The 24778-nt window shown below is 37.2% G+C and overlaps 1 protein-coding gene across 4 annotated transcripts in view; it reads left to right on the forward strand.

The window, feature by feature from the left end:
- The window catches only part of ANO4 (anoctamin 4), a 392142-nt gene that overhangs the window by 51334 nt on the left and 316030 nt on the right, over window positions 1–24778 (forward strand). The window contains exon 1 of one of the 4 annotated variants that reach the window (XM_052001732.1): window positions 24290–24599. The exons of the other annotated variants lie outside the window; for them this stretch is intronic. The gene's annotated coding sequence lies outside the window, so the exon portion shown is untranslated. Of the gene's footprint in view, window positions 1–24289; window positions 24600–24778 lie in introns of those variants that run through there. 4 annotated transcript variants of the gene reach the window in all.

Here is a 24778-nt window from a genome sequence, read left to right on the forward strand (position 1 = left end):
AAGTAGGTGTTTTTTCATTCCCTATTTTCCAGACAGAGATTAAATGACTTGCCTACTAGAAAGAATCTGAGGCAGTATTTGAACTCACATCTTCATCATTCCAAGTCCTGTGCTCTCTGGGGAGCCACCTGGGGGGTCTATTAGCAGCTAATGCTAACTACTAGGCAGCTAGCACCAGCTACTAATACATCATGCTGTATTGACCTAATTCCCATTTGTTTATTTTTAATTTGTGACATGGAAAACAAATCCAACATTTTTAAGCCTTCTAGTTTGAATTCTTCAAAAGTGGAATGTTGCTGGATTTTACTCTAAGAGAAGAATTCAGGGTTTAGGAGAAGAAAAAGCATGAAAATGAAGTGTATTTTAGGGAAAATGGACCATATAATGTGTGTTTGTAAACACTTTGCCTGTTTTTTTCATAGCTGACAACAGAAATTTGGGTGTTAGGAGAATTATTGCCAGAATTTTGTTATTTCTGTCGTGTGTTCCCGCAGACAGTAACAGGTTTCCTTTGATTCAAGATTTCCTTTGATTTTAGGTCTGAGTGTTCCTAACACTTTTAAGCTTTGGAAGCTTTATCAAATGCTGTGTATCAGTCATTCATCATTACTTGGCACAATGAGATCATAACTCTACTGAAAAATAGAATCAATAATTTTGTGTTCCCTATGTCCATCTCCGTCCAAAAAACGATTAGCCCTCCCTGCCCAGTTTTCACGGCAGTTGTTTTTGCTTCCATGAAATTCAGTTCCTGATACCTGACCTGCCCAGTGCCTTTTTGGCACTTTTGAAAGATAAACTGCCTCCAGGTCATTTTGTAAGAGTTCTTGTCATTTGATCACAGAGAAAGATGATGTTGGATAGGGAGAGTCTTTAAATGAAATGCAAGCTTTATTTGCCTGGGAGGCAGTGCACACTGTATGCGAGCATGAAAGGAACATTCAACCATGACTGAGAAGAACATGGTTTGAATCCCAACTCTGGTATTTATGAGCATATGGATGATCTTAGGCAAGTCATTTCTTTCTCCTGACCTCAGTTTCCTCATCTGTAAAATAAAGAGATGGATGGATGTTTCTAGTGATCTTTCTAGTTATATCATTTTGACGCACAGTGTGAAAAGGACGCTGGCTGTGAAGTCAGAGGACTGGGTTTGAATCCTATCCTTAGTGCTTACTACCTGTGACCTTGACAAGTACCTTAAATACTTCTAGACTTCAGTTTCCTCATTTCTCAAATGAGGGAGTTGGACTGGATGACTTCTGAGGTGCTCTTTCCAGCTCTTGGACATATGATTCTATGATAAATATAAGTGCATGCCAAAGAAAAACCACTCATCATAAATCTTAGTCTTTCACAACACTTAAGAATCCATAGACCACCAGAATGCCAGACCCAGAGCTATAAGGAACCTCATGGGGCATGGAGACCAACCCTTCATTTTACAGAAGAGGGCAAGGCCCTAAGTGGCTTTCCCAAAGCCATGAATGTTGGATTTAGAATATGGGGTATTAATCTTGTTTGCTTTGTTGACTGCTTTTTTCAGTTTAGTGAAGCTAGTGGACTTCTCAGAATAATGCTTTTAAAGAAAATAATCATAATTGAAGGAGATATTAAATATCAATTAGAGATTAATGAAAATAAAAATTAATTTTTTTCCATTAACCATCATGAACTTTCTGACGTCTATACATCTAACCCTTGGGTGTCTATGGAGTTGAGTTATGAAATACTTATTTGGAAGGCCTTTTACAGTCATAAATGGATGAAAGACATATTTATTGAGTAATTATTATGTGTCAGGAACGTACTAAGCAATGGGGATATCGATATAAAGTAAGATAATCCCTGTCCTCAAAGAGTTTACATTCTAAATGAGAAAGACATCCCATAAAGGATAGTTATAACGGGGTAGGGTGTACATTATCATGCCCCATCCTACCTTTCCAACCTCATCTCCCGCTCCTCCCTCATATGTTTAATTAAGGCCTCCCCTGTACCCTTTGGCTCATGTTGTTCTCCCAGCCTTCTAATGCTCCGTTTTCCTCCATGAATTTGAATACCTTCCCTCCTTTAAAGTTCAGATTAAATCTCAACTCTGCACTGAAGCTTTCCCCCTTCAGTTATCACCTTTGCTGACTTTTTTGTTTAATTTTTGCTCATGTATCCCTCCTCTGGATTTCTACTAAAGTTTGTAGATCTGTGCTGTGCTTACTTCAGATTGTATCTGTGTCAAGTCATAAATATTTACCAAGATATTCCAGTTCCTGGGCAGCTTTATAAACTATAAATTGTAGAGATGTTACTGATCTGGGTTGGTGGGAAGAATTTCTTCAATGAGAGTTTTTTTTTTCCTTTTTTTTTAAATAGCTTTTCATTTACAAGTTATATGTATGGGTAATTTTACAGCATTGACAGTTGCCAAACCTTTTGTTCCAATTTTCCCTCTCCTTCCCCCCACTACCTCCTCTAGATGGCAGGTTGACCAGTAGATGTTAAATATATTAAAGTATAAATTAGGTACACAATAAGTATACATAACCAAACCGTTATTTTGCTGTACAAAAAGAATCGGACTCTGAAATAGTGTACAATTAGTCTGTGAAGGAAATCAAAAATGCAGGCAGGCAAAAATATAGGGATTGGGAATTCAATGTAATGGTTCTTAGTCATCTCCCAGAATTCTTTCACTGGGTGTAGCTGGTTCAATTCATTACTGCTCCATTGGAACTGATTTGGTTCATCTCATTGCTGAAGATGGCCAGATCCATCAGAATTGATCATCATATAGTATTGTTGTTGAAGTATATAATGATCTCCTGGCCCTGCTCATTTCACTCAGCATCAGTTTGGGTAAGTCTCTCCAGGCCTTTCTGAAATCATCTTGTTGGTCATTTCTTACTGAGCAATAATATTCCATAATATTCATATACCACAATTTATTCAGCCATTCTCCAATTGATGGGCATCTACTCAGTTTCCAGTTTCTGGCCACTACAAAAAGGCTGCCACAAACATTTTGGCATATACAGATTCCTTACCCTTCTTTATGATCTCCTTGGGATATAAGCCCAGTAGTAGCACTACTGGATCAAAGGGTATGCACAGTTTGATAACTTTTTGAGCATAGTTTCAAATCGCTCCATGAGAGCTTTTTTCCAAAGAAATTAGAGGTCTAATTCCTATCCCTATGTCATGGACAAGGACTTAGATTTGTTCTGCTTGGATCTGAAAGGTAGAATCAGGGCAGAAGTCATAAAGAGGCATGTTTAGGTTTAATATAAAGGAAAAGTCCAATTTTCCTGGAGCCATCCAAAAGTAAAAGGGGTTGTCTTTGACTGAAATGGGTTCTCATTCATTGGAAATCTTCAGGTAAAGAAGATTGGATGACTGTATGTCAGGTACATTGGAGTGAGAATTCTCATTCATAAGGACTATATGTTCTCTGAAATCTCTTCCACTCCTGAAACTTTTAGTTCTGTGAAGTTTTATCAAGTCACCTTACATCTAGAGCTGACTTTGTGAAGTCCACCTTGCCATGGCTAAAAGGAGAAGAAACTGATTGTAAATAGGCAGTACAACATATGAAATATTCTTATTCTGTCAACTAAAGTGTGCAATATAAAGCCCTACAAATAGTAGGTATTTTTTTAAATTTTTTAATAACTTTTTATTGATAGAACCCATGCCAGGGTAATTTTTTACAGCATTATCCCTTGCATTCACTTCTGTTCCGATTTTTCCCCTCCCTCCCTCCACCCCTCCCCCAGATGGCAAGAGTCCTTTACATGTTGAATGGGTTGCAGTATATCCTAGATACAATATATGTGTGCAGAACCAAACAGTTTTCTTGTTGCACAGGGAGAATTGAATTCAGAAGGTAGAAATAACCCGGGAAGAAAAACAAAAATGCAAGCAGTTTATATTCATTTCCCAGTGTTCTTTCTCTGGGTGTAGCTGCTTCTGTCCATCTTTGATCAATTAAGGCTCTCTTTATCAAAGAGGTCCACTTCCATCAGAATGCATCCTCAAACAGTATCATTGTTGAGGTATATAATGATCTCCTGGTTCTGCTCATTTCACTCAGCATCAGTTCATGTAAGTCTCGCCAGTCCTCTCGGTATTCATCCTGCTGGTCATTCCTTATAGAACAATAATATTCCATAACATTCATATACCACAATTTACTCAACCATTCTCCAATTGATGGACATCCTTTCATTGTCCAGCTTCTAGCCACTACAAACAGGGCTGCCACAAACATTTTGGCACATACAGGTCCCTTTCCTTTCTTTAGTATCTCTTTGGGGTAAAATAGTAGGTATTTTTAAAAAATGCTTGTTAACTGGTTAAAAGTAAAAAAAAAATCTTTATTCAAAGAAATTATGAGATGAAGCAAGTGCCTCCCAAAACATTAAACACTCTGGGACTACTTTTGACTGAAATTTTGGCTAATAACCCCAAATGAAATCCAGTGTTAATTTCTTCTAAAAACCAGCTTCCTTTTAATTAGCTGGGGTTAGTGAACAAGAGACGAGAGTAACCCAGTAATTTTTAGGTCATATTGAGCAATTAATTGAATATAGGAAGAGATCAGCCCCTCCATATTAAGTTGCTAAAGAATTTAATAGTCCTTGAAATGATTGGAGCTTTTGTTTAGTTATTCATTAGTGGGAATAAGTTTCAACTTTGAAATCTCTAAATTCCTAATTCCTTAAAGATCTCATCATCAAACCAATTAGAAAAGTTAGCTTAAGCTATCCTGTAATAGGATACAATTTGAAAATACAAAGGGATATGTAGGCCAGAATGAGGTAAAATGTGGTGTTTGTCATTCATTTTTTTGTTCTTTGAATCCAGAAAGAGTTGGACACCATTTTTGCAGCTGCTTTTTCTACTATGACCAGAAACAGAAACAACTTAATGTAGGGATTTTTTAAAGGGGTGTGGTCATTTTACAGCCGAAAATAAGGCATTGCGGGTATAAGAAAATATCCTGAAAGACAAATGATAGGTGACTTGGAGAACTGTCCCTTCCAGGCAGTAGGTAGACATAGATATTGAGCATGTCTGGTTTGCATGACTCTGGATAAATCACTTAATTGTTTAATACCTTGGTCGGTTTAGCTAAGCTGCAGAGAAGTCGTTGATCTGCATTAATTAAAGTGGTGCTTACAAAGTATTCACTTCACCAGTGAGATCACAGATCTGAGCCAAAAAAACCATACCATTAAGAATGAGTAGAACAATATAGTAGAAAAATGAATGGCTCCTGTTTTAGGAGGAGAATGTCAGGTTGTCAGATGAGATCTTGGCAACCTAGGCAATGCCAAAAGTCCAATACATTAACCCTCCACTTAAAAATTATTTTTGAAATTATATTTGTAGTTTTATTTAAATTTTCCCATCTAGAACTTTCTTAACTACCAGTAGGATTTTTTTTGCACCTAAGGTGAATAACACCCACTGAACCTGGGGCAGATGGCCCTTAGTCAAAGGGAGCTAGGACATTATCCCATGAGGAGAAGCAGAGACCCTGCCACAACAAGGGGTGGGAGTGAAATGTGTAGGAGAGTAGTTCCCTCCAGCTTACATCTGGTAGCTTCCTATTTTGATAATTCTCACAAACACAGTGTTAAAAATGGTTGTTTCTTTGTGGCTAAAAGATCTGAGAATGCTGTTGGCACCTTCTAAATTTGGCACCCTCTAAATCTGGCACCCTGACACAAAACCCCAGTTGTAGTGCCCTAGTTACAACTCTGTTTTGTACTTTTAAAATTTGCATTAAAAGACAGTGCACAACTTTAAGAGGTGGAAAATCACACAAGCAAAAAGTTTTTTTTAAAGAAGTTATTAAATATGCTCCTTTACATACACACACATGTTGTAGTTTTAATGAATAAAGAGTAGTTCTCTGAAACTTGAAGATTTGAGATCAAGTTCCAGTTTTGCTACATATTGACTGTGTGATCCTAAGTGGATCACATAATATTTAGAACCCTGGGCAATGTTTTATGGCTATAAGTTCACTGAACTTCAGTAGCAGACATTTCTCACTGGGAGTCTGTGGTTAACAGAAAAAACTTATATACACGTGTGCATATTCATTTTAATACATATACCCCCATATATATGTGCTTATATATGTATGTGTATGTAGAAGAAATATAATCTTTTCTTCTATATAACCAGACAGCACTTGACCAAAGGTGAAAGGCTGCCCACTTATGTGTCAGCCAGTTATCTGCCCTGGCCATTTTGCCCTCATTCTTTCTGTTGCTGTTACCTCACTGTTTGTCTGTCTCTCCATCTCCTTTTGTCCCCCTTTCTCTCCTGTTCACTTTCCCTATATTTCTCTCTCTCTCTCTTTTCTTCATTTTCACTTTTTTGACTTCTGCATCTGTCTATTAATCCATCAATCCATCCTTTTATATTAATTTACCATCTAGCAGTCTGTCTGCCTGTCTGTCCACATATCCAACTGTCTGTTTCTGAGGAGGGGTCTCCCTGTCTCATCTAGGCTAGAAGTGTATGAGTGATCAGCACAGAAACTCTTAATATGTTCTATTTCTGACCTCTTTCAGCAGCCCTGTGTCCCCACTGTTCCCTGAGGGCTCCCCATATTCATGCCAGACTTTGACCATCTGTTTAGCTTTGCCCTACTGAAGCTCAGAACTCTTGAGATCAAATGATCTACCGACCTTATTCTCCTTAGTAGCAGGAATTATAGGCTTGCACCCTTATACCTGGGAAAACTTACATTTCACTGGACAGGATGATGATATTGTAGCATGGATGGACATGAAGAGATGCAAAATAATTTGAGGAGAAAGTAGACACTAATACCCAGGGAATCTATAGAGAAGGCAATACCTGAATGGAGACTCGAAGGAACATAAGGATTTTTTAGGGATAATTTGAGGAGGGAATATATTCCAGCCATGGTTCACAACCTTAGAAAATAGACAGAAATTAGATATGGGATGACCGATGTAGATAACTGCTATTGATAGTTTGGCTGGAATATAGATTACATGGAATATAGTAACTTGAGACAAAATTAGAAAGGGAATCTGAATTCAGATGATTGAAGATCTAAAAAGTTGGTCTGAATTTGCATTTTTGCCCTTAAGGCAATGAAGAGCCACTAAAAATATTTGAGTAGGGTAGTGATATGGCCACAGTTATATGATAGAATATTTGTCTTGGTAGCTCTGCAGAGGATTAGATAGAGATAAAAGAGAATGAATGTTAGGAGACTAGTTAGGAAGCTCTTAAAAATCTTTGAGATGAAAAGTAATGAGTATTCAAGCTAATGATCATGAGAGTTGAGAAGAGATAGATGCAAGAGATACTGTGGAGGCAAAAGACTTGGTGACTGATGAAATACATAACATAGATGAGCAAAGAGTTTTGCACAGTGAAGGTTCCCCCAAGAAATTTGTTGAATGTTATTGAATCAAAAGAGGTAAAAAAAAAAAATCACTGCATTTTGTACCATTATTTCAGTGTCAAAGAAAAGAGGATTTTATACCCTGGTTTATGCTGGCTTGGCACTTTCTTGATTTTAGTTCAGTAACAAATGGGCCTCTAAGATACGATTTAGTTGCTGCTTGCCTCCTATGTGCCTTAATTCATATTGCTTCCCTCAGTGTATTTTGTAAAATGGCTAAATAAGTTAACTAGCAGCTCCCCCAATTTGTCATTCCATCTCTTACTTCAATGCATTTGCCAGGCACAATTGGAAGTAAAATGTGTGAACCAGTAAGGAGGAGTTGTAAAACATGAAGTTGACCATCCACATTTAGCATGTCATTGATGAAGCCAGCCTTGAGTTAAAAGGCACTGAGGCTAGAATACAGAGCAGAGGTGAGCTGCCATTGTTTTGGTGATCTGCCATTGTTTTGGTGATCTGCGTTGTCGGACTCAGCTGTAAGGACTTGGCCAATCCTAGGTGGTGATTTTACAAATGAGTAAACTGAAAGTCAAAGTGGCTAAGCAACTTGCCTTGATTACTACAGGTAGTGAGGGGAAAAGCCTGTATTCACAATCAGATCCAAAGGATCAAAGGTAAAATTAGCATTCATCTTCCCTGATGCCAAGTCCAGTGCTCTTTCCACTGTGCCATGTTATCGCTCTATTCTTAAAACCACAGTTTTTCTGTGAACACCATGCTGAATACTAATCTGTCGTGTCCAGTTAAGCTCAGATTTTTCCTTATTAGGATTAATTGTGTATTCAGAGAAATTGCTTTTTCAGAATGGTTTTTGAGGTTCCCAACCAATTTTGACTTAATTATTAGATCTTTAAACTAAATTACAAAAAAGAGGTCTTTATCAGTAGTTAAATGGTTCTACTTTAAATATTTAAAATCACCCCAAAATCATAAACTCTGGAGTATACCTGCCTCCTATAAAGCATTAACAAAATGACAGGTCCAATCCAAAGTTTTATATTTCAATGGATTTATACTTCTGACATCAGGAATATTCCCATCGTTGGGTAGATTGTCACTTATACCTACCCGTTGTAGGCATCTCTTGGCCATATTCATTCATATATTCTACATAGAGGGTTCAACTAATATTCGGGGATCTTCCTCTAGAGCTCTTAAAATTGAATGGATATCAGTGAAACACTCAAGGTATTGATTTGTTATTCTTTGTTCCTGCCATTATTGGCTCACCTCCTTTGTGGTCATAAGAGTCTTTGGTGAATAACTTTAGCTTACAGTTTCATTTACAAAATAGTACCCAATGTGACCATAAGTTGTCTCTGTGAGACTAAAATAATGGAAAGGAATTTGGATTGGTAAAGTCAACAGGGGATGTTGATGGAAATGCAAAATCACATATCTAATCTTGCCTTTTTTCCATTGGGGAGAACTATACAGAAAATGTCTAAGTTAAATGGAAGTTTTATTTTGTATTTCAAGATATTTCAAAGATGAGAATTCCATTTTACTTTGTTAACTATTAAAAAATACTTTTTTCTCTTCAAATTCATGGTTGTTTTGAAAGAGTGTTAGATATAGAGCCAAAAGACTTTGGCCTTCAGTGTTAGCTCTGCTCTTTATTAGCTGTGAGGCCTCTATGAATCTCTGTAAGATACAAGTTCTGTTTCAGGCAGACTGAACTCAGACCACTTCAGTGATTCAGACTGAAGATTGGAATGCAATGTGACATGTACCATAAAATACAATAAAAACAACTTTATTCAGCATAAGATTCAAAAGGATTCAATTCCTTCTTAATAAAGTAAAATGCTATTCCCTTCTACACTTTAATACCCCACAGCAGTGGGGCCATTTGATGAGACAAGTGTCCTTGCGGGACAGTGGACATTCTTCTAAAGCTCTGGAGCACATATTCCATTCAAGATGGGCTTTTAATAATCCCCTTAGACCTTCAGTTTAACCAATTTCCAGGAATGATTTCTCTGCTTCCATAAAAGGCACTCACTACAGCCTAAAGAAAATAACTTTTGTATTTATACATGGGTCAGTTAGGGTTAGTACACATAGGGGTATGAGTAGAGGATAGTTCTGAACAAAGTTCTTCACACATCTTAAAATGCTTTATACATGTGAGCTATTATTATAACTAACTCTGCTGCTTATAGCTATATGGCTTGAGGCAGACATAAAATCATAGAATTCCAGTGTCAGAAAGGTCCTCAGTGGGCATTGGGTTCAATTCATATATGGAAGGAATCCCAACTTTGAAACAGCCCAACTTTGAAACAATCTGACACCATTTTAAGGTTGCCTAATTAAAATCTATGTAACCCTGGACAAGCTTCATTTTCCCCTTATTTGTAAAATGCATTCATTGTACTTGCTGGTTTCTAAGGTACCTCCCAGCCATGAAGCTAACATGCAAACTTCCCATTCCATGACCCATTCTGTTTTTTTGTTTAATTCCCATTAGAGAGGTAAAATGGCTAGATTCTCTTTCTGAATAACATTAACCTCTAGATGGATCTTAGGATCATTGATTTGCTACTAGAAGGAGCCTAGGACATTATCCAGTCCATTCTCCTCATATAACAGATGAGAAAACCAAGGGGCAAAGAGAGGAATGACTTATACAGTTAGTGAAAGCTATTTCAGTTGATTCCAAGCCTACTTTTCTCTTGGTCAAATCCCTTCTGAGACTTCTTTCTGCGTTAAATCAATGGGCAGCATTTTTAGATGTAATAAGGATAAAATATACATCCTTCCAAAAAGATCAGGGGCAAAACAAGGATGTCCATTATTGGCACCATTAATTGATCCAGTTCTAGAAATGCCAGCTCTTAACAATAAGACTATAAAACGTAATTGAGGGAGACTGCTATTCTAAAAAAACCAGCAAAAAAGCCACTTCTTATTTGATCCTATTTTTACTGTGGAAAGTAAGGGAAACAATGGAAGGAAGGAAGAAGGGAGGGGAAGGAAGGGAAAGATGGATGGAAATAAATTAGGAGATGGAAAGGATCTTTAGGCCACCTATTTCATCCAAATCTTTCAGTTTACATATAAGGAATCTAGAATCCAGAGACAGGGTAGTGATTTGCTTGAAATTATACTCTTACTAAGGGGGCAGAGTCAGAATTTGAACCCATGCCTTCTGACTACAAATCTAGTATTCTTTCCATTGTATCACACTGGAAGAAAGAAAAGTCTGTTTTCATGCTTATTCTCAAAGTGGTTAGCTAGGGCAAACCTTCACAGCTTTTGTTCAGCCCACAAATAGTGGCTAAATGTACCTTGTATGCTGGTATAAAACAAACCATTCTAGGATTGAATGTTAAAGTGCGCTGAAATATGACGATTTGTGTGATTCTTCTTGATGAATGTATGGACGTTCATACATTCAACGTTTGGCCAATGTTGATGTCTAGATATGTGCAATTGTGGGGATTCTCTAATGTTCTTCCCCTCTTTAAAAAAGTCCTATAAGCTTATAAGTATGCAAGATTAATAATTCATAAAAATATTGTCAAATGGCTTCTTCTTGGAGGTGAAAAGGGTTCTTTTAAAAAAAAGTATAAAAGGAAAACCCAGTTCATGGTCAATTTTGATTTGCTGAAATGTGTTTATACCTCAGCCCTTTAAACTCCTCTTTGTTTTTTCCTCTCAGATCAATAGAAGAATTCACAACTGATCACAAAGCCAGTAAAAAGGAGTTTGGGGATAACGTTTTGGGTGAGGAGCAGCACAGAGCCTCTGTCACTAGATTGCAGGATCTAAGGGGAGGGATAAAGATAGGAAGACTAGATAGGTAGAATGAGGCAGGTTATAAAGGATTTGAATGCCAGAGGGCTTTATACTTGATGTCTGAGGTATTGGTAACTACTGGAGTTCTTGAATGGTTGGGGAGTGGGGGAGGTGAGAGTGGTAAGGATGACAAAGTCAGACCTGTGTTTTGGGAAGATTGCTTTGACAGCTAAGTGGAGGATGGAGAGGGGAGAGGCTTGAGGCAGAAATCAGTGCCATTATATCTGTAGTGTTTATTCAACATGAGCAATTAATTTAGTATATTCCTTTGTTTCAGAAGTGCTCCAATTAGTCATGAGAACTGATGAGTATCAGAGGATGAACTTTTATGGAACAAATTAATGCCTGGAAAGTCTCACAGTTATAAGAAAATGTTTTAAATGGTGAGGAAGTAAGGGCAAGACTTATCATGTAGAAAATCAACTGGAACAAATTGTGGTCTCTGCATATCATAGTTACAGGAAGGCACCATAGTGGATTGAAAGTCTGAAAACTTTTATTACTTATTGCATGTGCATAAGCTATTATCTTTGAGCCTCAATTTCTTTTTTTTAATTAATTTATTTAAAACTTAAATACAAAATGAAAAAAAAAAATCATTGCCATGTATATAGCAGAACATGAGGATTTAAAGAATGAAACAAGAAATTTCCATTTTAAAAAACTATATAATAAATACTACACATTGTATTTAAAGCTATTGGTATTTTTGTAGGTTTTCTTTTGTTTCCTTTTGCTGTACATTTTTAAACTTTATTCTTGTTTTCTTCTTTCCTCCTTCCCTCCCCTCATATCCCCCAAGAAGGCTACAATTATTGATATATTTATATGTGTGTGTATGTACACACACACACACACATATATATATATATACACATATATATTGGTAATCATACACATATACACATATTTATATACATCTATGTAAGAGTGTATCTTGTCCTCTGTTTCTCTGAAGTTGAGTAATATCACATCATAAGTCCAAGTCTTTCCACCAGCTCATCATTTCCTATGCTACAGCAATATTCCAACTTTATACTGTCTAGTTTTTTAAATAACCTAAAACAAAAATTGACATAGTGTAGGTTCCCTATTTTTCTTTTGATTAAATTTATTTTAGCTTTAACTTTGTATGAGATCAATGATTACTACTTCTGCTTTTTTTCTAATTCTATTCCTGATCATTATTATTATGTTTGTGTGTATCTCTTATCTCTGCTGATTCCTCTGCTTTATTTCTTGTCTTGCAATTACTTAACCTTTAAGGATTCTTCACTTATCCTTTTTATCTTTTCCCTTTAATCTATGTATTTTATCCACTCCTGTTAATCTACACATCTTTCTATACTCTCCCTTATCCAATTCCCTGCCCCTCTAATTTCTCAATAAATTTAGAAGAGTTTTATACTTTTCTAAACATATATATATCTATACATCTATATGTAATATAGATATATATATGTTATTCCCTCTTAACTTGTTCCTGATGACAGTAGGGTTACAGAACTACCAGTCCTTCTCCCCATCTAATTCCTCTGTGTCAGTTTTTTTCTTGCATCTCATTCATACTTTATTTTTATCTTTTCCTACATGATTTTACAATTACACCATACTCCATTCTCCCCAAATCTTTCTTTAAAATTGTCCAGTTACAAATGACATTTGTAGACATATGGTTTTTACAAATAAAACATAAAAAGTTTGTTCTTATTGTGTCCCTTGTAATTAATTGTTGACATTTATCTTGTATTTTTCTTGGATCTTATATGTCAAATTGTCTATTAAATTCGGGTCTTGTGGCAACAAAATCCTGAAAGTCTGGCAATTCACTGAATGTTCAGTTTTTTCCCCAATGAGGATTATATTTAATATTGCTTGGTGTGATATTTTCATCTGCAAGCCCAGTTCTTTTGTTCTTTGATATATAGTGTTCAGAGATCTGCAGTCTTTCAATGTAGCTGTGGCTAGGTCTTGTATGAGTCTAGTTGTAGCGCTATTTGAAATATTTTTATTATTAAATCTTTTTATTTTCAAAACATGGAGAAAACATGATAAACCTCTCAGATTGGTTAAATTGACAGAAAAAGATAATGATGAATGTTGGAGGGGATGTGGGAAAAATGGGGCACTAATACATTGTTGGTGGTACCTCAGAGTTGTTTTAATTTGCATTTCTCTTATCAATAATGATTTAGAGCACCTTTCCATGTGATTAGAAATGGTTTCAATTTCTTAATCTGAAAATTGTCTGTTCATATCCTAAAACCCTTTATCAATTGGAGAATGGCTTGAATTCTTACAAATTTTAGTCTATTCTCTTTATATTTTAGAAATGAGACATTTAGCCAAACCCTTGAATTCAAAGTTTTTTCCCCCAATTTATTGCTTCCCTTCTAATCTTATCTGCATTGATTTTGTTTGTGCAAAACCTTTTAAACCTAATATAATCAAAATTATCCATTTTGCATTTCATAATGTACTCCAGTTCTTCTTTGGCCACAGTGAATTATTTTTTTCTTATTGCTCATGTTTTCTCCTTGACTTGGGGGTTTTGGAATTTGGCTCAGTTTCCTTATTTGTAAAAGGAGTTTGTTGTACTAAATAACCTCTGAAAGTCTCTTCTGGCTTCAAAACTTTGAATCTATTCTTATTCTGTTCTTTAATAGGCATTTATTAAGTGCCTTCTGTGTGACACTCACTTTGATAATCTCTGGGAATACAAGTAATAACAAAATAATCTCTATCCTCAAAAAGCTTCTGTTCTACTTGGAGTGGGTGAGTAAGGCTATTAATGACATGTAAAACAATTTGGGGAAGTGAGACTGCAATTTCATGAGTAGAAGGAGCTCCCAGTGAGGAAGTACCCTCTATCAATACAGATGATCATCTACTCTTCAACTTAGAATATTATAGGTGCCCTGAAAACTGAAGTGACCTACCCAAGATTATAAAACCATACAGGGCATTTGTGCAATACCTACTACCTTGCTGCACTCTATTGACATACAAAATTAATGCCAAGTAATTTCAGGTAGTAGGCTATAGGGAGCACTAATGGATGAGGAAATCAGATAAGGCCATAAGAAAGAATGATTTTAAGGACTTGAGGAAAGTGAAGAAGATTTATATGAATAAATGAAGACTTAGAGCCACAATTTGCAACTGACTTTGACAATGGAAAGGAAAACCACACTGAAAGACATTGGAATCCTCAACCAATAGAGATTTGGGGGGACTGACAGTGAAGCACACCTCTAGAGAAGGCATCAATAAAGTAAACGCCATTAAATATGGCCAAAATGGTGCTATGGGGAGAGTGCTGGACTTAAGAGTCAGGAAGACCTGCGCTGGAATTCTGCCTCAGACACTTACTAGTTGGCTGACTTTGAACAAGGCATTTAACCTCTGTTTGCCCTGGTTTCCTCAGTTTCAAAATGAAAGTAATAATAATCCTTCCATCTTATTGTGAGGACCAAATGAGTTAATATTTATAAAGTGTTTAGTGTGGTATCTGGTGCATAGTAGTTATTTAATAAATGCTTCTTTACTGTTTCCTTTAAATCTACTTTTTTTTTACAAGGTTGGTGTCTCTTCAGGGAGGATTGAAAGGGGAGTTATTGGCAAATGAGAACCATGTTAAAACTAAGTCATCCATGAAACATTTTTTAAGTGAGACAATCAAAGTTTATCTCAGTATGTGAAGTGAGTACATAGCTTAGATATAAAAGGTCACCACATAAACCAATTAAAGGAGCAAGGAACAAATTATTTTTTATATCTAGAAATAGGAAAAGAGTTTGTGACCAAAGGAGGAATAAAGAGGGATTGCATAAGGTGAAATAGACAATTTCTATTACACTGAATTGGAAAGTTTTTACATTAATTGAACATGAATTGAATTTAGTTTTTCTTTTGCCCCTCCTTAAGTGTAAGCATCTTTTTAAAAAAATTTGAGTAGTTCCTATTTTATCTGAGGTTTTTATTTATTTTTAAAGAAACAATTTATGAAAGATAACTTTCTTCCTCTTAGTGAAAGATTTATTTGTGAACTCTTTGTGAGACTCGGCATGCTATTGGTAATCGAAAAATATGTTAATTGAAAATGATGTTCTTCCAGATGACCATTGGAATTAACCTTCATTTATTACAAGTCCTTTTGGTGGTGATTTATGCCTTAAGCTTTTCACTTTACATAAAACTGACTCCAATGGGAAATGCAATGTGAGATGTTCTAGGAGGAATTTTCCAGAGGCTTTTTGCATATCACCCCAAGAAGCCATCAGAGGAGAGGAATGCTATAGGAATCCCCAACCTCTTCAACTAGTAATGCTTTGAAAGCTTTATTTAGTTCATACTTAGAAGAGCAAAAGAGATCAAGAGCCTTATAACTTATTCCCCAGCATCAAGTGGACTGGAGCTCTGAGAGCTTTTAATATGAGAGTAATTTGTGAGGTCATGTGGCTTGCTGCTTACTCATGCTTTACTCAGTGTAAGAGATATAGAGACATCTGTTGTGTGCCCACCCCTGAGGTTCTAATGAAATGGTGGTGTGGTAGTAGTGGTGGTGGTGCTGCTGCTGGTGGTAGTAATTGTAGCAGCGGTACTAGTAATAGTAATAAGTAATAGTAGTAGCGGTAGTAGTAGTGATAGCAGCATAATATTAATAGAAATAACAGCAGTAGTCATAATAGTGTAGCAGCAGCAGCAGCAGTAACAAAAGCAGCAGCAGTAACAAAAGCAGCAGCAGTAACAAAAGCAGCAGCAGTAACAAAAGCAGCAGCAGTAACAAAAGCAGCAGCAGTAACAAAAGCAGCAGCAGTAACAAAAGCAGCAGCAGTAACAAAAGCAGCAGCAGTAACAAAAGCAGCAGCAGTAACAAAAGCAGCAGCAGTAACAATAGCAGCAGCAAGTAAAAAAAGCAGCAGCAGTAACAATAGCAGCAGCAGTAGTAATAATAATAATAGGAACAGTAGCAGCAGCAAACAGCAGTCAGCCACAGCAATAGTCAGTAGCAGTAGTAGTCAGCAGCAATAGCAACAATAGTATCATCAACAGTAGCAGCAGCTAGCATTTTTTTTTGCCCTGAAAGACTTGCACAGGAATTTATATATACTGCCAGATTTGATGCTCACAATGACCATGTAAGATTCCCCATTTTTTAAATAAGGAAATTGAAATTCAGGGTAGCTAAGTGGTTTGTTCAGAGTCCCATAGCTGGGGAATGTCTAAAGCAGATCTTTCTGAATTCCAGGTCTCTAGCCACTGTGCTACTTAGTGAAATTATGAAAATGGACATCTCAGTCCCTTAATTGAGGAGGGATCAAGAGTTAGACACAGGTCCTCTAAATTGACTTCACATTATAAATGAATGAACAAGAAAAATGAATTGGCTTGTCCAGTTACATAATTAAATGATGGTGCTGGAACTTGAATCCTGTTCTTTTGATTTCCAGGTTAATCCTTTTTTGCCAGTATTCCATGCAAAATATCCATACATGTCATCTAAAATGTTACTTGTACATGAGAAAAAATGTGATATAGTAGTGAAAGCACAAGACTTTAAGTCAAAGATCAAGATTTCAAATCCTGACTCTACTACTTTGTTTTTGCGACGTCAGGCTATTCTGGCTCAGTTTCCTCATTGGGAAGGGGCTGGTTTAGATTTTCTCTAAGATTTGTCTCCATCCTGATTCTTTGTTCTTCCCCATGATGTTGGAGGTCCTATTCTGGGCTGCCTTATTTTCTTTTGCTTGATGAACTTATCTACTGTTATTGATTAATTTATAATTTCTATCATTTGTACATTTCTATACAGCTAAGGCAGCCAGCTGATCAATAGATAGAGCTCCTGGCCTGGAGTCATGAAAACCTGAATTCAAATGCAACCTTAGACATTTTACTATATAACACTGGGCAAGTCATTTAACCTCTGTTCACCATAATCCACTGAAGAATAAAATGGCAAACCATGAGAGTATTTTTGCCAAGAAAACTCCATGAATAGTAATGGAGTGCTATGTCCCATGGAGTGAGGAAGAGTCAGATGTCTGAATAATAAAGAAAATGCAGTTTACTCCCAGATTTATATACCTAGCACTAGTATGTCTCCTGAGCGCCAGACTTGCATCACTAATTGGATGTCCCATATGCATCTCAAACCCAATGTCCAAAATGAAATTTAGTATCACTTTCCTCTTCAAAACTTCCTTGTTTTGGTTGAAGATAGCTGTCATCCTTCTAGTGGTCTTTCTTAGCTTTTTACCATAACTTTATACATCAAATCCTTGCCATGTCTAGTGGATTTCACTTCTGAGACATCTGTCACATCCGTTCCTTTTTCTTCATTCTCATGGATACGTCATCCTAACTCAGACTATCATCACTTCTTGCCTAGATTATTGGAATAGCTTCTTTTTTTATGATAAAAAGACAATTTAATGTATATGCTCTGAAAATAATATAGCTGTTCAACATACGTAACAGATCCTATGAAATTTTCTCTATGAAATAAGGAAGATTTGAGTTCTTTTTTATTATAGCTTTTTATTTACAAGACATATGCATGGGTAATTTTTCACCATTGACCCTTGCAAAACCTTCTGTTCCAACTTTTTCCCTCCTTCCTCCCACTCCCTTCCCTAGATGGCAGGTAGACCAATACATGTTAAATATCTTAAAGTATATGTTAAATAAAGTAGATGTTATCTTGCTGCATCTTAAAAAATTGGATTTAGAAATAAAGTAAAAATAACTTGAGAAGGAAAACAAAAATGCAAGTGGACAATAACAGGAGTGGAAATGCTATGTTGTGGTCCACACTCATTTCCCATAGTTCTTTCATTGGGTATAGCTGGTTATCTTCATTATTGAACAAATGGAACTGATTTGTTTCATCTCATTGCTGAAGATGGCCACATCCATCAGAATTGATCATCATATAGTATTGGTGTTGAAGTGTATAATGATCTCCTGGTTCTGCTCATTTCTCTCAGCTTCAGTTCATGTAAGTCTCTCCAGGCCTTTTTGAAATCATCCTGCTGGTCATTTCTTATAGAATAATAATATGGAATAGCTTCTTAATTGGAGTCCCTGCCTGGTCTCTTTCTCTCTCTTGTAATACTCCTGCATAGTTGTCAAATAAAAGGTGAATTTGACCATGTCACTCGCCTACTCAAGAATTTTCAGTGGCTCCCTTTTTTCATTTTCAGTAAAATAGTAATCTTTGTTTTTTGTTTTTTTTTTTTGTTTTTTTTTTCCTGCTGGCATATTGCACATCAATCTTCTCCCTACGTTGTATTTAGACCAGCTTACTTGTAAATCCCTGAACATGTTGTTCTGGCTTTTGCTTCCCTGCCTTTCACGGGCTGTCCACCAATCTTGGAATATACACCTTGTTCTCTGTCTGTCAGAATCCTAAGACTGTTTCATGAATTCTTTTCAACCACTACCTTCTGTGTGAAGTTTCTCCTAATCACTCCTCTCCCTACTTTGTCAGTGCTCTCTGCCTGCAAACTACATTATGCTTACTAAATATGTGCAAGTATATATATATGTGTGTGTGTGTGTATATATGTCAGTGTGAATATGTATAGATTATATACATATAAACCTTTTATATTATATATGTATATATGTGTGTATATATATGTATGTATATACACACATGTACATACCTACTATATATGTAGTTTTGTTGTTTACTTATGTCTGATTTTTCATTATCCTATATGGAGTTTTCTGGCAAAGATAATAGAATGGTTTGGCATTTCCTTTTTCAGTGCTTTAAGGCAGAGGTTAAGTGACTTGCCTAGAGCCACATTGCTAGAGAGTATCTTAACCTGATTGGAACTCAGATCTTCTCATTGCTCAATCAAGTGGCTACCTAGCTACCTCCTCATATATAGGTAATCAGGAAGAATAGCAGCTGTGTGACTCTGCCAAGTCACTTTATCTCTGTCTTCCTCACTTTCCTTAACTGTAAAATGAACACATCTACCTCACAGGATTGTCAAGATAACACTTGGAAAGGGCTTTGTACAATGTCTACTACACAGTAGATACTATATAAATGCTTCCATCTTGTATGTCCCTCAACACCTACTACCATGTCATGACCATGGAAAAAAATGAAAGTTGCCATAAAAGCCCTTCCTAAAGCCTAGGTCTCATCCTATCATTCTTCTGCTTGATAGCCTCACTATTACCTCTAGGATAAAGTCTAAAGTCTTTGGAATTTAAGGCTTTTAACAAACTAGTCCCTTTTTAATTTTCTGTTCTCTTTTTTCTTCTTTCTCCTCATTTCCTCTTCTTCCTCCTTTCACTCCTCACTTTGCCTGCCTCCCATGTCCCTCAGTCTTTCCCTATCTTTTCTCCTTATGTTTTCCCTCTCCTCTCATTTTCTGCATCCCTTTTCCCTACCCTTTCCAGTTTTCCTTCCACCTTTCCAAGAAAAGAGCGCCATCTTTAAATTTAAAAAACCTTTAATCAGATCCTTTCTCTGCTACTAAATCTGTCTGACCCAAGACAAATCACTTTTAATTTGGGTAGGTGATTGAACCAGTTGCCTTTGAAGACATCCATTCCCAACTCCAATTCCAGCACTCTCTATCAAACCACTTAGCTGTCTCCATGTACCAAGACAAATGGCACATGGCTCCTGCCCTCAAGGAGGCTATAATCTAGTGCTGTCTCTTGTTCTTTTCTCTCTTGGATATTGTTGTAGTGGGGAAGAAACACACACACACACACACACACACACACACACACACACACCATCTGAGATCTTCTGGATCCCCTTTCCTCGCTTAGATCTTAGATCTGGGAGGGTTTATCAGGGCTCTGCTGGCAGCCGAGCCTGAGTACAAGATTTTTCAGCAGGCTTGGCTGCTGTGCCTGTACATTTTCTACGGTTTGGCTTTCATTTATTTTGGACGATTATCACACATTTGAAAGGCCGCCTACTAAGCACTTTGGAGTAATTATCTCCAGTCAGTGACCTTTGGGGCATCAGCATTAGGAGACTCTGGTGAAGTCTGCAGCTCAAGGCTCCTGCTGAATTCCAGAGAGAATCTCGATTTGAATAGACTTTAAAAGGGACCATATTGTAACCATTTGCATTAGATCCCACACTTTTCTGGATTACTGTTTTCCTCCCACTTCTCTTGTAATTGAGGATCACTCATCCTGGCTTTAAAATTAATTGTAGGAACAGAGTGGTGGTGGTGGGGAGGGGAAGAGTCTAAACCTGCAAATGCAAATTATCTGAGTCTTTAAATGACAAGTTTCAAATCCAGATCTACAGTATAAGAGGATTATGCTTAATCTCTATGGTAAAATAAAGTTTCTGACTTAACTGGGACAAAATATTCATTTCCCCTTTGACTTTTTTTTTCTTTTTCAATTAAAAGGTTTTTGTTTTCCCTACTGCCCAGCCCTCCTTCCATTGAAAAAAAAGAAAGAAAGAAAGACAAAGTCTTTTAAAGACTTTTTTCTGTAAATATATGATATGTAGTTTCAAGCTGCTCTAGAGCAGCTCAGAAATCATTTCATTTTGAGGATGAGGAAACCTGGGGAGGGGCAAACATTCAGGGCAGGGTTTGAACCCAGAACCTTTGACAGGGAGTCAGTGTTCTTTCCTTGTTCTAGGTGTTTTTCTCCCATATGTCTGTTTTGCTGTTGTTCAGACTTGAACAACAATCACATTCATTCATTTATTTCCAGGAAGTTTTTGCTACACGAGAAAGTGCTGCCCTTGGAATTTGGAAAAATCTATGTTCAGAGGAAGAAAGAAGTAACAAGAGATGATGCATATTCTAGGCATGGGGGATGGGAGGGGAGGTAATAAGCTATCAGTCTGTCAAGGCTTTGTCAAGTACTCACCATGTGTCAGGCAATGTTCTAGGCCCTGGGTCTATAAAGCAAGTGAAACCTTTTTCCTATACAACCTGGGAAAACAGAAAAATTAGGAAAATGGTTACTTAATAGATTAGTTTGGATGGAATGGAGCAAATGTGTAGGAGAATGCAGTGAATTCAGTGTAGGAGAAATTCAGTGTTGGAAAGATACATCACAACCTAGCAAGAAAAGACCTTGGATGCTAGCATACTGAGTTCACCTGTTACCTATTTTATCCTACAAAATCATTTTGTATTTAGTATCACTTCCTTAAAAATATTTTTCTTCTCTCTCTCTCTCTCTCTCTCTCTCTCTCTCTCTCTCTCTCTCTCTCTCTCTGTCTGTCTGTCTGTCTTTGTCTCTCCCTCTCTCTTTTACTCTCTCTCTCTTCCATTTGTTCCCTCTCTTTTTTCTCTCCCCTTTTCTCAAAAACAAACATTGGATTAAAGAGTTTTGTTCAGATCATCGCTTCATCATCTCTCCTGATCTTTATTGATACTGTAAATATTTGGGTGTTATTGTCATGAGAGGCAGCATGATGTAGTAGAAAGGACATAAAGTCTGCCAAATTCTGGTTTCATATTCTATCTCTCTTACCAAGGTAAAACTAGTGTTGGGAAGATGGGGCTCTGTCACAGGGCATTGAAACTTTGATGGTGCTGGAAGAGTTTGGATTTTTTTAGCAGTGCAGAAGCAAATGAACTTAGCACCCAAGAAACAGAATAATTAATGAAAATACAGAAATATCATATAGTCTGTTCCTAACTACCTCTTTCCTCAAGTTGCCCAGCCATTCTCTCTCCTGGACAATAGTTTTTTCACCAGTAGCCTCATATATACCCCAGGGTTTCTGACTAGGAGGGGAGGGGAACTTTCCCTTCAGTTTTTGAGGTAGTTTTGTGCTATTTATTTGTCTTGACTGTTTTAATGCTTGTTAGTGTGACCATGGTTGAATCTCATAATATGTCTGAGTCTCAGTTTCATCATCTGTGAAATGAGAATAATATCAGTAATATTTCATTCACAGGTTTGTCTCTTGTGTGTTTAAGGGTCAAATGAGAGACTGTTGAAAGAACTTTCTTAACAATAAATTATAATAATAATTACCAGTTAATATTGCTATGAAAAATTGTTTGCCTTTCCCCACCTTGTCTTAAGGGGATAAGTCTTTTGAATTTAAGTTAAATTCAAGTAATAGAATGGAAAATACATCAAGATAGCCTTCCTGGATACCACTAGCAAATCAGTTTTTTTAATGTATTATTTGCTATACTATTATATTTCTCATATATATAATAGTGTTTTATAAAAATCACAATTAATCTAAATTTTTTAGCTTTAAGAAGTTTGTTTTTTAAAGCATTTTTATTATGTTGTCCATTTTCTGCAGTAGAGAAAGTTGATTTTAGTACCCTGTAATGTTTTAAATGTTGTTGCCTTTTTTTTAAAGCTTGTGCCTGCTATATTTGCATAATGGTTACAGTGAAAAGACTCTTACTGATTCAGTTCCAATAGATGACCTTCTAAGGTTAATTCAAAGCTATAATGAGTAGTCCTGCTCCCCTCAATTGGATCTGAGAGCAGTGGTAGTCTGTTCTCAAGGTCTGATGTTACCCAGGTAACATGGAAACATAAGAATCTTTTCTGCTTTTGCAGGGCTCATGGAGTTCACTCCCAAATCTAAAGATGGAAGAGCATTTTTTGTAGGATATTAAAGTTTCTGACATAGGAAATTAAGTTCATTAGAACCAGAGTTGTATTGGACCTTCCTTGGGGATTTTGTCACTTGTCTTGCATAGGGACATACTAAAAGAAGTGAAATTAAAAAAAAAATTCTTAATTGTTCATTTTATTATAATCATCTTTGATGCTGGGAATTTCTATGGTCTGCTACTGTGACTTATTATAGTGGTGAGTTAGCTGCTTCCCTGAAGGCTGGACTTCCATTTAAAGCATTAGCATTTGGCTATACCTTCCCCAGGAAGAAAAAAGAAAAGGTCAGCTTTCGGAGGAATGTAAATGGTAACAAAATATTCAAATGCAATTCCAGTTGGAGGTAAAAGCAGGAGCTAAAATTAAAAACACTTTGTAAATATAGGGAAGAGGGGATAAAATGTTCAAGGGACAGCTGGATCTTTCCTCTGATTCCCACTTTGCATTTTTACCTACAAAAAAGGGGGTAAAAATCACTTTCTCCCTGGGGATAAAATGAGACTTTAAGGTTTGAAACTTTGGTTCTGCTGCATTACAAGCACATATACACATGCACACACTCACATACATACATACATACATACACACACACACACACACACACACATATACACTCACAAGCTCAGTTAAGACTAGGAGTCAGGTTCTGTGACTTGGGATAAGTTTTTCTCAGTTTAAACTGTTAACCTTTTAAATCAGAATGGTGCTTTTGACTGACCTCACCAGGGGAAATGATATGAGGAAGAACGAATACACCAGCTCTGAACTCATAGGGACTCAAATTCAAATCCCACTTTCGATGCACACTAATGTGACCTCTGTTTCCTCATCTGTAAAATTAAATGGCTGGATTAGATGGCATCCAAAGACTCTTCTAGCTCTAGTTCTAGAACCTTAAATAAGCTAGAATACCAAGAAAATAGACTACCAGTAAGATTTTAGGGTTCTTTTGGAGTTTAATTACTTGAGGGGATTATATAGGCAATGTGGGAAAGTTGCTACTGAGATGGTTTGAGAGAGTGTGGTGGCAAGGTGTTGTTGCTCTGAAAATAATGACAGAATTAACAACTCTCTGGGAAGTGGAAGGATTAGGGCGCTGGATCAGACTGGCTGCATATTGCAAACAAGGAGATGGATGTACTGTCTCCCACCAAACTCTGCTATAGTTCCTTGGTCAGTTGTCAGACGGACACAGCTCAGGGTGTGCCGATTGGCTGCCGGCTGTGGCTCATCTGGAATACTGATGTTGTTTCCCCGCTGTCCCTCTGCGCTTGCACAGCACTCCCCGTCACCCCCTTTCCTCCTGCTTCTCCGCTCTGGATCCCCCCACCTCACCTGACCCTTGCAACTCCCCCCCCCACTAGGAGGGAAATCCCCGATTTAGGTGAGGATGTCCAGCAGTGGTACACGGAGGGAGGGGGAGGAGATCTGAGCAGCCTTAGTGATTGAAGAAATGCACCAGTCTGCTGTAACTCCGGCTCTCCATGTAGGAGTCCTGCTCTAGACTTCTTAAGCTCTCCCAGCACAAACAGCTGCATGCGTTGCTGAAGGAAGGCTGCGAGGGAGAGAGAGAGCTTGTGCTGGGGGGGTGGGTTGCAGGGGTTCCCTCCCTCTGTCTGCCTGCTCTTGGCCAGCCCTGTGCGGAGGAGTTCCTGGTGGATTTCTCGCTGTGGAAAATCTCCTAAAAGGATCCCTGGTCTCATTCCCTTGGACACTTTCTATTTTTATGGTAAGTGTGAGTAGAGCTTGTCTGCTACTGCAGCGGGGATGCTTTCTTTGCGTAGCTTAGGGGCTTAGTGACCTTCCTTCTGTCTCTCCCTATGTTCCAATTGAGCTCTGTCCGTGGTTCTGAAAAAAAAAATACCCGGGGCCATTGACCTTCCTTTGCTTTTTCTCTGCTCGGCTCCA

Source organism: Antechinus flavipes, chromosome 5 (assembly GCF_016432865.1).
Source record: "Antechinus flavipes isolate AdamAnt ecotype Samford, QLD, Australia chromosome 5, AdamAnt_v2, whole genome shotgun sequence".
In the NCBI taxonomy this organism is placed as follows: Eukaryota; Metazoa; Chordata; class Mammalia; order Dasyuromorphia; family Dasyuridae; genus Antechinus; species Antechinus flavipes.